Here is an 11,499-nt window from a genome sequence, read left to right as displayed (position 1 = left end):
TCAATATTTTTGACTTGTAATCTTTTTAAACATGAAGAAGGTGGTGTGTGCTTGAGGCGTATGTATAAATGAATTTATAAAGGAGAAGATTGTTAGATTTAAAACATACAAAATATTTATTCACATAACAATTAGTCTATAATTCCCAAAGATAAAGAATCATTCATATATCTTAAGAAACCTATTCATATTCTTAAGAATCAAAGTTTATGGTTCTTACCTTGTAGCATAAGTCAAATCGATGATCCAAGATTATGCTCGAGGTGTGCATTTCGTAATCCACATGTCAACGAACTTATGTGCGCAATTCCCCAATTGTGTTCTTTAATTTTCAAACTCTATTTGAATTGGCTAGAGTTCTAGTGATTGATGGAAATCACTACAATTCAGAACCCTATGAATATGTTGTGCGTCTCTTACTATTATGGGGTACCGATCCACTTAAATAGTTTGAGATAGAGGGCCTAGATATCCTCTTTTAATAAGATTCTTATCCATCAAGATTTCCTACTAAAACTTAAAGAGTGTATATCTAAGTCTAATTATATTGGGAATTATCATTTATTATTGACGTATTTAATATATATAATTCTTGTGCAAATAAAGTACTAAAAGCATGTAGGTCAATTGGGCTACACGAAATTTGGGTTCTAACAAAAATTACCTCAAATAAATAGGGATTACTCTCTTTCTCCTTAGTCATTAAAGTAAAGAAATTAAATCGAAAGAACTTGAAAGTAAAGTGCTAGAAACATAAAAGAAACCTTGAATAATATTAGAACTTATTGGGGACTTAATAGAGGAAGACGACTTCTAAAAGAAAAGATTTACTCTCTTCAACCCTATGCCCTTGAAAGAAAGTAAAGAGACTACATTGTAAATAACATAAACAAAATAACAAATAGGGACTAAGTGAAAAAGAGAGAAGCAAATGGACTTAGATAAATAAAAAAAATTCAACACTTACATCTTCCACCCCACTGTAGTTTCTTATTTTTCTCTCACTTCTTCTTCTTTTAGCTCTAAAGGTTCCAAAGAGGTGATTAGAGATTTGGGTAGAATTTTCTTACTCTGAAATTCTCCTCCCCATTTGCCTTGAGGAGCCATCTATTTATTAAGGTTTGGGAGACCTCTTGGGGTAAAAAGGTTCAACCCAAAGAATTTTAGAAAATGACATAAGAAAAGTGTTAGAAATCTTTTAGGTTTTTTATTTTCTTGAGGGCAAAATGTAGAATTTAGCATGAGGCCTCTTAGATAAAATCATTTAATTAAGCCATGTGGTACAAATTTGGTGGTTATGGAGTGATGGGTGGAAAGTGAATTTGGGATAACATATTAGGGAATGCCATATAGAAAGGTGGATGGTTGGGTCTCATATAATTATCCTCAAAAGTAAAAAAAATAAAGGGTAAGAGGCAAAAATATTTTTGGGATGGTTAATAGGAGAATGTCATGTATAAACTTGAGTTTAGGATTTTTTTTATAAATATCTCATAAAATAATGTTGGATATATATTTTTGAAATGGGTAAATAGGAGAGTTCCATACATGTAATTGAAACTTTTATCTTTTGAGGGTAGAATTGGAACTTCTCTTAGCTTTAGAGATTTTTATCAAAGATCAAAACACCTTTTTGGTTTGATCTTAGTTTTTGAGAAAGTCATTCTTGGGATTTCTCAAGGGAGTTGGCTCTCCAATGAAGTTGGAATATTGTCCCACCAATGAAAATCCTTCTTAGGTATTGGAACTTATGAGAGATCACCATGTGTCTTTTTGGAGGGAGAGGTGTAAGGCCATGGGATTTTAGTGTTGGCATAGATCTAGCATGGGCTTGACATTAGATTGAATCATAGATTTGGGTTATGGGCTTGGGTTTTGAAATAGGCTTTGAGTGGGTTTTGGACTTGAGCTTAGGAATTGAATTTGGGCTTATTATGGTTGTTCACTAGGATTGAATCCTTTTTTCACACGTTTTGTTGATCTCTCGAACATGATAGAGGCAAAATGGGGTGTCTACACTAAGTATTCGACTATTGGTGGAAATATGAAAAAAAAAAAACCTCCTTAAAGTAAATTTTATGTCAGAGAATAAATAATGTATTAGGCATTTTGTGAAGTACTTGTTTTGAGTTATGAGAGAACAATGAAAAAATAATAATAATAACTGTAATTATGAGAAAACAATGAAAAAAAATCAATGTAATACCCTGAAAAATAATAAAGTGTATAAATATAATATTATATTATAAAGGCATGTTTAATAAAACATAGTTCATAACTTATATATATAAACTGTATTTCTATCATTTTCTGTACTTATAATAATTTTTTTCTCTTTAAAGGTAAAAATGTAATTTCATCTAAAGATAGTTTAATTACTTTGAAAATATCATTATGAAAAAAATATTTATCTTTTTACAAGAGTTTGATAAACCTTTGAATCCGAAAAATCATAATTTAATTGAAAAATAAGAATTTCTTTATATTAAGGATGTAATCGAAATTTTCATGTATGTAATTTATATTTTTGACCATCCAAATGTCAAAATTTCACATCGACCAAAATATGAAAGATGTTTAGAATATAATTTGACAAAATATATTAAATTTTCTAAATTTTAAGAGACCGAAGATTTTTAGACTATTTTGCCATTCAAATATTTTTTATGATTTCTTTGATTTTTTTACATGATTTACTTTGTAATAATATTATATTTTATCATTATATATTATATAATAAAGTTTTAAAAATAAATTGATGATATTTATGGCCTTATTAGTTAAAAATTGAGAAATTAAAAAAAAAAATTATTTTTTTACGCAAAGTCAAACGTTGAGGGATTTTTCTAAAAAATTTCAAAAGTCAAAAGGTGCCTCAACATATTATTTTTAAATTTTAAATTATTGTTGAATTGTGAGAGAAAAATTGGTTTGTTAATTGATTATTATCTCATAAATTTGATAATTTTGAATTTGTAAAACTCTTTAATGCCATATGCCACTTTCTTATTATACAAAATCCTATTTTTTTATCCAAAATGTGACATGTGTTTTAATATTATTAGTTGATTATATTAAACTCTAAGATGTTTTTATGTGATTCAAAAATCAATAAACAATGATCATGATAAAGTAGGAAATATTTTAGCCTAAATGGGTGTAAACTATAAGATTAAAACCACACAAATTTGTTGGAAACTTAGGTTATTATTGGGGGATCAAAAAAATAAAATTTTAAAGTTTTAAAAACTTAAGAACTCTTTCCAAATCCGTGCTCACATCACCTCACCTCACTTAAGAGAAATTAGAGAAATACCATTATTGTTAGAAAAACACAATAGGAGAAGTCTCTAGAACTTCTATTTGTTAAAGTTGTTTGCTCTCAGACGAAACATGAAAGTTCTTCATCTAATCAAGATCTAAAACATACTTTATTTTTATACCATAATATAAGGTATGTGCACACTTATACTTTTTTCTTGATATTTTCGTTGTATCAATGTTATCTTATTTTACTGAAGTTTCTTGTGCATATTTTTTTTATGTAAAAAAATTATGTATTTCTTTTTATATATTATTTATAGGAGAAGAATCATTAATGATGAATGATTCATGATAATGAGGTTCGAAAACTAATATTTTTGCATTAACATAATAGATTTGTAAAAATCTTGATTGAGTTAGAGGAGTCAGAGTGTCCTAGGATGAAAAATTCTAAATGTCCCACGGAAGGCCCTGTGTTATGTGGGTGTATGACCTATTGCATGCATGCCCTATGTTATGTGGGTAAGATCTTTTCATAAATCATCATTGCATGATGTACTTTATTTATTTATTTATTTAATTTTTATATCTGTTACATAATAGAAGATTTACAATATTCTTTATTTACTCGATATGATTATTATATCGATTAAATTATGGATGAGTATAGTAATATTTAAGGAGATTTTTCTCATGTTATTTATTCAAAAAAAATTTAGATGTTCATCCCGAGAAGTTGTCTTCATCGAATTACATATTTTTTTATTTATATTTTCCTTATTTCAACTTTTATTTGTCTTGAAATAAATTATGCGAAGTAATAAATCATGTGGGGATTTATTTATTTATTTATTGGATCCTATGTGATGGATTATCCCTTAGGAATATTTGGATTATTTTATTTATTTCTTTGAATAATGAATTAAAGTGATGATGATTATTTTTTTTTTTCATTTTAAACATTGAATAAATCAAATCTTATTTATGTTTTAGTCAATAAATTATTGATTTTAGAATATTTCACCATTATGGTTTGATAAAGGTTGAAAATATCTTTTTCTAAAATGGGAAAAATCATCAAGATCGAATGAATATTAAATTTATATGTTTTTTTGAAAAAAAAAATCGTTGGAATTTGAATTTCCGTTGACTTTGCAAATGGGTTTTGTTCAGCCCATTCTTCTCTTAGAAATATATATATATATATATATATTTTCTGAAAATGGTCAATATATAAAACTTTTAAGTTTATGTGTTAGCTTTCCAACTCTACCGATTGTTCATGAAAATACTGAGCGTGTAATCTGTTGACGACCATTTATTTAAAATGAGTCTGTTTTATTCACAATGTGATAACATACATTTGCTAAAAAAATTTGAAAATTTTCTCTCATATGTTCTTCTATAACTTGTAACTATTGTATTTTTTATGAAATTAAATTGAGTTGAGAATCTAACGATTTAGATAATGCACCATATCGAGGTGTCTCGATAATCAAATAAAATCATACATTTTGGATTATCGATGTTTACATCTAGTATTGATTGTTATAAAAAAAATTAAGTTTAATCGTGAAATCCCTTTTACCAAAATCATACATTTTTTATCATAAATAATTAATAATTTTTCAATTTTCAATATTTGGATTTACATCCTGACTTATGGGTTATGAATCGAGTCGTGCACCCGAATTTTGGGGCGTCACAATCAGTATGAATATACGATGTTGTCTAATCGAGTAAATATAACTGCAGAACTTAAAATTGAATTCTAGTTACATTATGTTCTTGATTTGGAAGAAAAATTAATATTAGGAAGGCAAAAAATCACTTTCACTGGGGGATTAAATTTTAGGCGTTTTGCTATTTTTTTGTGGGCAACCATTTTCTAATTAGTGTCTCATCCAAGTTTGAATTGATTGATTGGAATTGATTTTACTTCTAAATTGATCGATTGATTTTTTTTTTTTTTTATATTGAATTTTATTTGAATATGTTTTGAGGAGATTAAACTTGAAATTCTAGTGTAAGTAACAAAAAAATGTCAAAAAACTCATTTTGAAATTGAGATAGTTAAATCCATTATTTCTGAAGTCTTTTTTAAACACTTTGGCCCATATCCTAAGAGAATTTACATGAAAATTAGGTAAAATTTGCAAAGAGTCAAACTTTTTTATTTTTTTAATCAATTCAAAAGTTATGGAAGGGAATATCCTTTTTAACCATCATTCCACAATAGGCATCATTGAATGTTTTAGGCTCACAATAATTTACAACACTTATAAGGCCGATCTATACATGAGGTTGGGTCATCATTGTAGATGATGTATGATAATGACAAAAACTCTTAAGGAAATTTTTATATCTCATTCCATAGAATGAAATGATCTGATAAATAAGTGTATAAATTGATGATATTTATCCTCAGTTTATAATAATTTAATAATATTAATTTGATGATTTGAGCTTAATTAATTTAATTTTCATTTTTGTATGTGTCTAAAGTTCAAGATGAAATATACTGGCTAGAGATGAGTTTTCGGTGAAGTAAACTTGTAAAAAAAGTAGATGAGCAAATATGAGGCAAGTTAAAAGAATGGCTAAAGACTAAATAAGAAAAAAAAATTAAAAAGAGAAAATCTCTACACATTCTCTTACGTACCACACAAAAGTATTTATTATTCTATTTTGTGTCATTCTAAAAGATGGCACACACTACTCTCGTTTTTATTTATTTATATTTTTATCCATTTTCTTCATATGCCAATTTCTCTTTTCTTCCATATCTCATGTTCTATTTTTATTTATTTCTATGTTGCTTATTCTCATACCATTATTTATTTCTCTAGACCTCTCACTGATCTTATTTTTATTCTCTAATTTCTCTCTTTTTCTACTTTTGTCTTTAATTTATTTTTTCTAGATTTTTCATTCAACAATTTTAATAGATTTTTCTTTTAAGATTGTTGGTTAAAATCCTAATTAGGACTGTAGGCATCAAAATTGAAGGAGACTTCGCAACTCTTTAAATTATCAAAAAGTCTCTACAATCAGACTTGAGCCTACATATTTTAACTAAGACGTATTGATTGAGATGGACCTTATATGATTTGAGTTTGAGTTTCTGTTGATAAAGCCTGTGATCTAAACAAAATCAAGTAATCTATATATTAAATATTGGGCCTTACACCCAAATAAATGAGTTTAGCCTAACAATAATCCATAAAATCCTTAAAATTGGATTTTGACGAATTTAGCCTTTAAATGAATCAATTAAAGCTCTTTAAGTCATGGCCTAATTAAAAAGCTAAATTATTCTTAGGTCTATAAATACTAAAGCCTCCCTCAGTTTGAGGGGACCTGGATCACTTTTTTTCAGAAGATAAGTTCTCAAGTCCTCTTCTAGAGACAAAGTAAAATTATTCAAGAAAACTTTGATTCTTATTCAAGAGAAGATCAAGCTCAAAAGTCATTTTTCAGAAGTCAAAAAATCTTTTTTCAATCGATTAAACATAAAGTCCAAATAGAAAAAAAATCTACAAAAACCTATACAGAAGATCAAGCATTAAAAACAATCATCTACATGTCAAAAGTCGCATTCTAAGCCGATCATGCACGAAGCTCGAAAAGAAGAAAGTTACTCACACGTCAACATCTTTGTTTTTGTACTTGACTGTTAATCAGAGGATTGTACTGAGATCCGTATCTCCATTTTTAATCAAAATCAATTAAATCATTTGTGATCTTATTTCATGTATCTCGAGGTAGATTTGTGAAATTTATTGTCGATAAGGGCTAAAAGTGAAATTTAAATATTATAATTTTATTTTGTTCAAGAATGGTGGGTTAATTTTTAGGTTGATCTATATGTTAGTTTATTATGTTGATTTGATTCTAAATCTTTAAATTCTCTTTGAGTTTATATTTATGATCACCACATTGAATGTTTTGAGACTTTTCTTGATTTATTGTAGAATAATGTTACACTGACTGCTTAGAAAATCCTTGTGGTATGTGATTGTGTTGCACATTCCAACATTAGATTTTCTAAAATATTTTAGAAAATAAAATTTTGATTTAATTGTTACATTATCCGATTAGGGAGAATCTTTTTTGAAACTAACCGAGTTGAATGGAATAAAATTGTGATTTTTGAATGGATCATCGATACTTTAAATTTTGTTTTAAATCCGCTTCTTATTTGCTCCATATGAAAGTATGGAAAATCTTTTTCATAGTTTAAGCCATTCTTCTTTCACCTCACACATGTTTTATGTTCACTTTTTACATAATTTTCGTGGATTAACCTCAGGCTCTCGAGATTTTATTAGTTCAATACAATCCCACACTTAGGGTTTTAATCTAAACTATTTCAATTGTTGCACCAATCAAGAATGGGACTCTAAATGCAGGTGAGTACATTCCAACCTAGTAATCCCACCAACAAAACAACATGAAGATTCCCCTTTCGTTTTATTTGCATTCAAGTGTAGAGGAGTAATTTTCTATAATCTTGACATATATTGACAAATTTTGGCTCAAGTTGTAAAGTATTATATAATTTTGAATATAATAATTTATACGATGAGTAATGTTGGACCGCTGACTCAAACCTTTTAATTTCTCTTCAAAAAATCTATTAGTCTTAAATTTCTAATGTAAATACTTTTACTCTCATTATCAATCTCAGATCTTATCTCCTTCAACCTTCAAACCTCAATAACAAGATAAGATAAGTTAAAGACGAGGGATTTTTTGCAAGAAAACTAGGAATCTCTGATTAAAAAGTTGAATAAGTTTCTTCACATTTTATTGATAATAAATCATAGTAAAATATTATGCATTACAAATATCATCAACCAAGCACATTAAATAATTTTTGCAAGAGAATTCCTAGTGGCCACAAAATAGTAGTTATATTGCAAAACATTTGTATTCCAAGCCCAACTTGGTACACCACAAATGCTTACAATTGCTTTGCCCTACAAATGTTTTTTGCAATAAAATTTTTAGAATTGCTTGGTAACCACATGAAAAATCTCTTGCAAAATTATTTTTCGTATTTGGTTGATAGTTGTAATGCAAAAAAAATTGCAATAATTTCATGTTAAATAAAATATGAAAATAATTTTTACTTATTCAGTCTCATCAAAGATTATTTAAATTACAAAAATACCCTTAGTACTTGTTACATTAACATACATATGAATGTACAAAAATATCCTTATCAAAGGTGTAATAACCTGCATATTGAAATTGCCAAATATCTATTATAAAAAAAAAACTGTTCAAATTACAAAAATTAAGTTAATACTTGTTACAATAACATGCATATAAATTTACAAAAAAAAAAACCTCTATGAGAAAGGATATTTTTATTATTAACACTTATAAAAGGTATTTTTGTAATTTTCTTATATAAGTAATTGTATATTTGATGGGATGTATGTTTTTTTTTTTTTTTTTTGTTTGGATTAATTGAATGCTATTATAGCAAGTAGTTATTTTTGTAATATAAAAATATCTTTGATGAGGGGAATTTTAGTAATTTTGATACGCATAGGTTAGAGTCAAAAACCTCAAAACTAACGTTTTTATTGAAAAATTCGAAGTTTAAATTTAGATCAAATACGCTTTAGATGATTCGGTAGATACCTACCAAACATTACAAAATCAATTCGGTATGTACCTATCGACATTAAAACAATGAGCCTTACAAATTTTATTCGATATGTCAGTATTGAATTTGTTTTGCGAGGTTTGATAGGTACCTATCGATCATATACATAAAGTTTTGGTACTGGCATATCGAATACAAAATTTTATATAAAAAAGTTTTTTTCGGTAGATACCTACCGAACTGAAAATTTCACATACAAATTTTCTCGTATGAATGACTTCAACTCGAGTGAATTTTTAGGAGTTAGGGTAAAACAAAAAGTAAGATCAAAGAAGGAGAAGACTTTTATTTAAACTTGAAATTCTTGTTGAAACTTTTTAGGTGCAAAGAAGAAAATAAGAAGAATGAAAGAGAGGGAAGGGGGGGGGGGGGGAGGGGGCAATGGAGAGAATAGATAACGAAGATGGTGAAATGGTTAAGGCTTTTCCATTCAGTGAGAATAGATAGTGAAGATGGTGGGTGTATAGAGTAATACAAAACTGGTATTTCATTCTTTTACATTTTTTTTTTAAATAAAGAGATTTACCGGGCAGAGCTTAGACCCATAGCTTAGTTGGTTTGACACGTTGCAAAACAACTTTTGAGGTTGTGGATTCAAGTCCAACTTATCAATTGAATTTTTTGTAGGTACCAACTAGCTTAGTTGGTAAAATCTTTGAGTGATGATACTAGAGAATTGGGTTCAAATCTTGCCAGCCCCAGTTATTAGACTCATTAAAAATAGGCTTACTGATAAAAAAATAAAAAAGATTTGTTGGGTAGACTTATCTATTGCATTTTATTACAAAAACTCCCCTTACTTTATCAAGTTCGTTACTTAACAAACCTTTGAGTGGGACTCGCATCTTTTAAAAATGAAATACTTACAATATCCTTAGTTCTTTAAATTAACACATGGTATATTGTATCTCTTATTGATAAAAAAGCATAAAGAGGATATAATGGACATTTGACTAAAATAATTGAGGGTATTGTAGGTATTTAATATTTTTAAAAGATTTAATCCTATTCAGAGGTTTGTTAAGTAGGAAAACAAAATTTCTTACCAAATTAGTAAGGAAAACTTTCTTGTTGCATCAATTTGTGACATCCAAAAATAGGTTTGATGCCACATGATTGTATAAGACAAAATTCTAAGAATTTTCAAAAAAAATAAAAATAAATAAATAAATCAAAATGTTGACTTTCACCGTTGAATTTTAATTTTAAATTTCAGTGTTCAATAGTCGTTCATTTTCAACACCATGGATCAAGCTTAAAAGATATATATGTATATATATAGGATTTGGATCCGTATACACATAAAGCTACTCACAAAGCTACACATATAAGACAAAAATGTTGTAGTTTTATGAGTAGCTTTATGTGTCTACGAAACTCAACCCATATATATATATATATAGAGAGAGAGAGAGAGAGAGAGAGAGAGAGAGAGAGAGAGAGAGAGAGAGAGTTTTTCGATGAAATCTAGAAGGTTGTGGTATTGAATTGCCAATGTGATAATCCATGTGGGCCCAATGACCCTGAGTAAGATTTAAAATATAGCTTGGTTCAAAAGGCAAGGTTTGTTGAGTAACAAACTTGACAAAGTAAGGGAGGTTTTGTAGTAAAATTATAATTCGTCTATCTTGTATCTCTCTTCAAAATTAGAATACTATTATTGGCACCCCAGCTTTTATTTATTACACCCAAATTAAAAATAAAGTAAATAGAGAAATCTCTGTAAACATGTGCAACTTGTGAAAAAATTTCAATTTCAATACATTGTTCATTTTAATCCCCGAAACACATTTTCCAGCAAGTTCATTACTATTATAATAAACGATCTCCTTGATAAATTACAAGAGAAATCGCAAGTAATATTAAAGTCAAATACCCTTGATATTTTTAACGACGAGATTATTGGTAATTTATTAGCGAGATCGTTGATTATAAAGTAGGAATGAACAATGTATCGGATCAGGAATTTTGCTATATTTAATGCATGAAATGGTAATTTACCCAAGAAAAAAGTGAATGATTGAGAATAAATAAAAGTTGGACTGCCAATAAAATCTCTCCCTCTCTCTCTCTCTCTCTCTCTCTTTCTCTCTCTCTTGTTCTATTTATATTTTTTTTGGGGTTTAGAATTTTATATGAGCTTAATCATAATTGTAAACAACTTCTAAAATTGTTTGAGTGTGTTATAATGTTTTGTGATACTGAGATTATAATTTAAGGTAAACCTTTGTAATTTTTTAAGATTATGTTTTAATATTTAATTGTGGTGTGATAAATAATTTAAGAAATTGAGTTGTAATAAGTAAAAGTTGGGGTGTCAATGATAGTTATCTTAAAGGGTCGTGTTGAAGGCATCCCAATTATTACCAAGGGTACCCCATATCATAGCCAATATTTTTTTTGTCTTATATGATTAAAAGTTTCAGAATGAACTGATTTTTTGTGAGGATATAAAGATCATCCTTACAAAAAACAAACCCATTCCAAAACTTCTAATCCCATCAAAATTGATTTACAGAAAAAATTGATAATTTATGATTCTTCAACTTCTTTTG

Source organism: Akebia trifoliata, chromosome 5 (assembly GCF_017979445.1).
Source record: "Akebia trifoliata isolate Shusen 1 chromosome 5, ASM1797944v1, whole genome shotgun sequence".
Classification (NCBI taxonomy): domain Eukaryota; kingdom Viridiplantae; phylum Streptophyta; class Magnoliopsida; order Ranunculales; family Lardizabalaceae; genus Akebia; species Akebia trifoliata.
Note: the sequence above shows the minus strand (reverse complement) of the source record.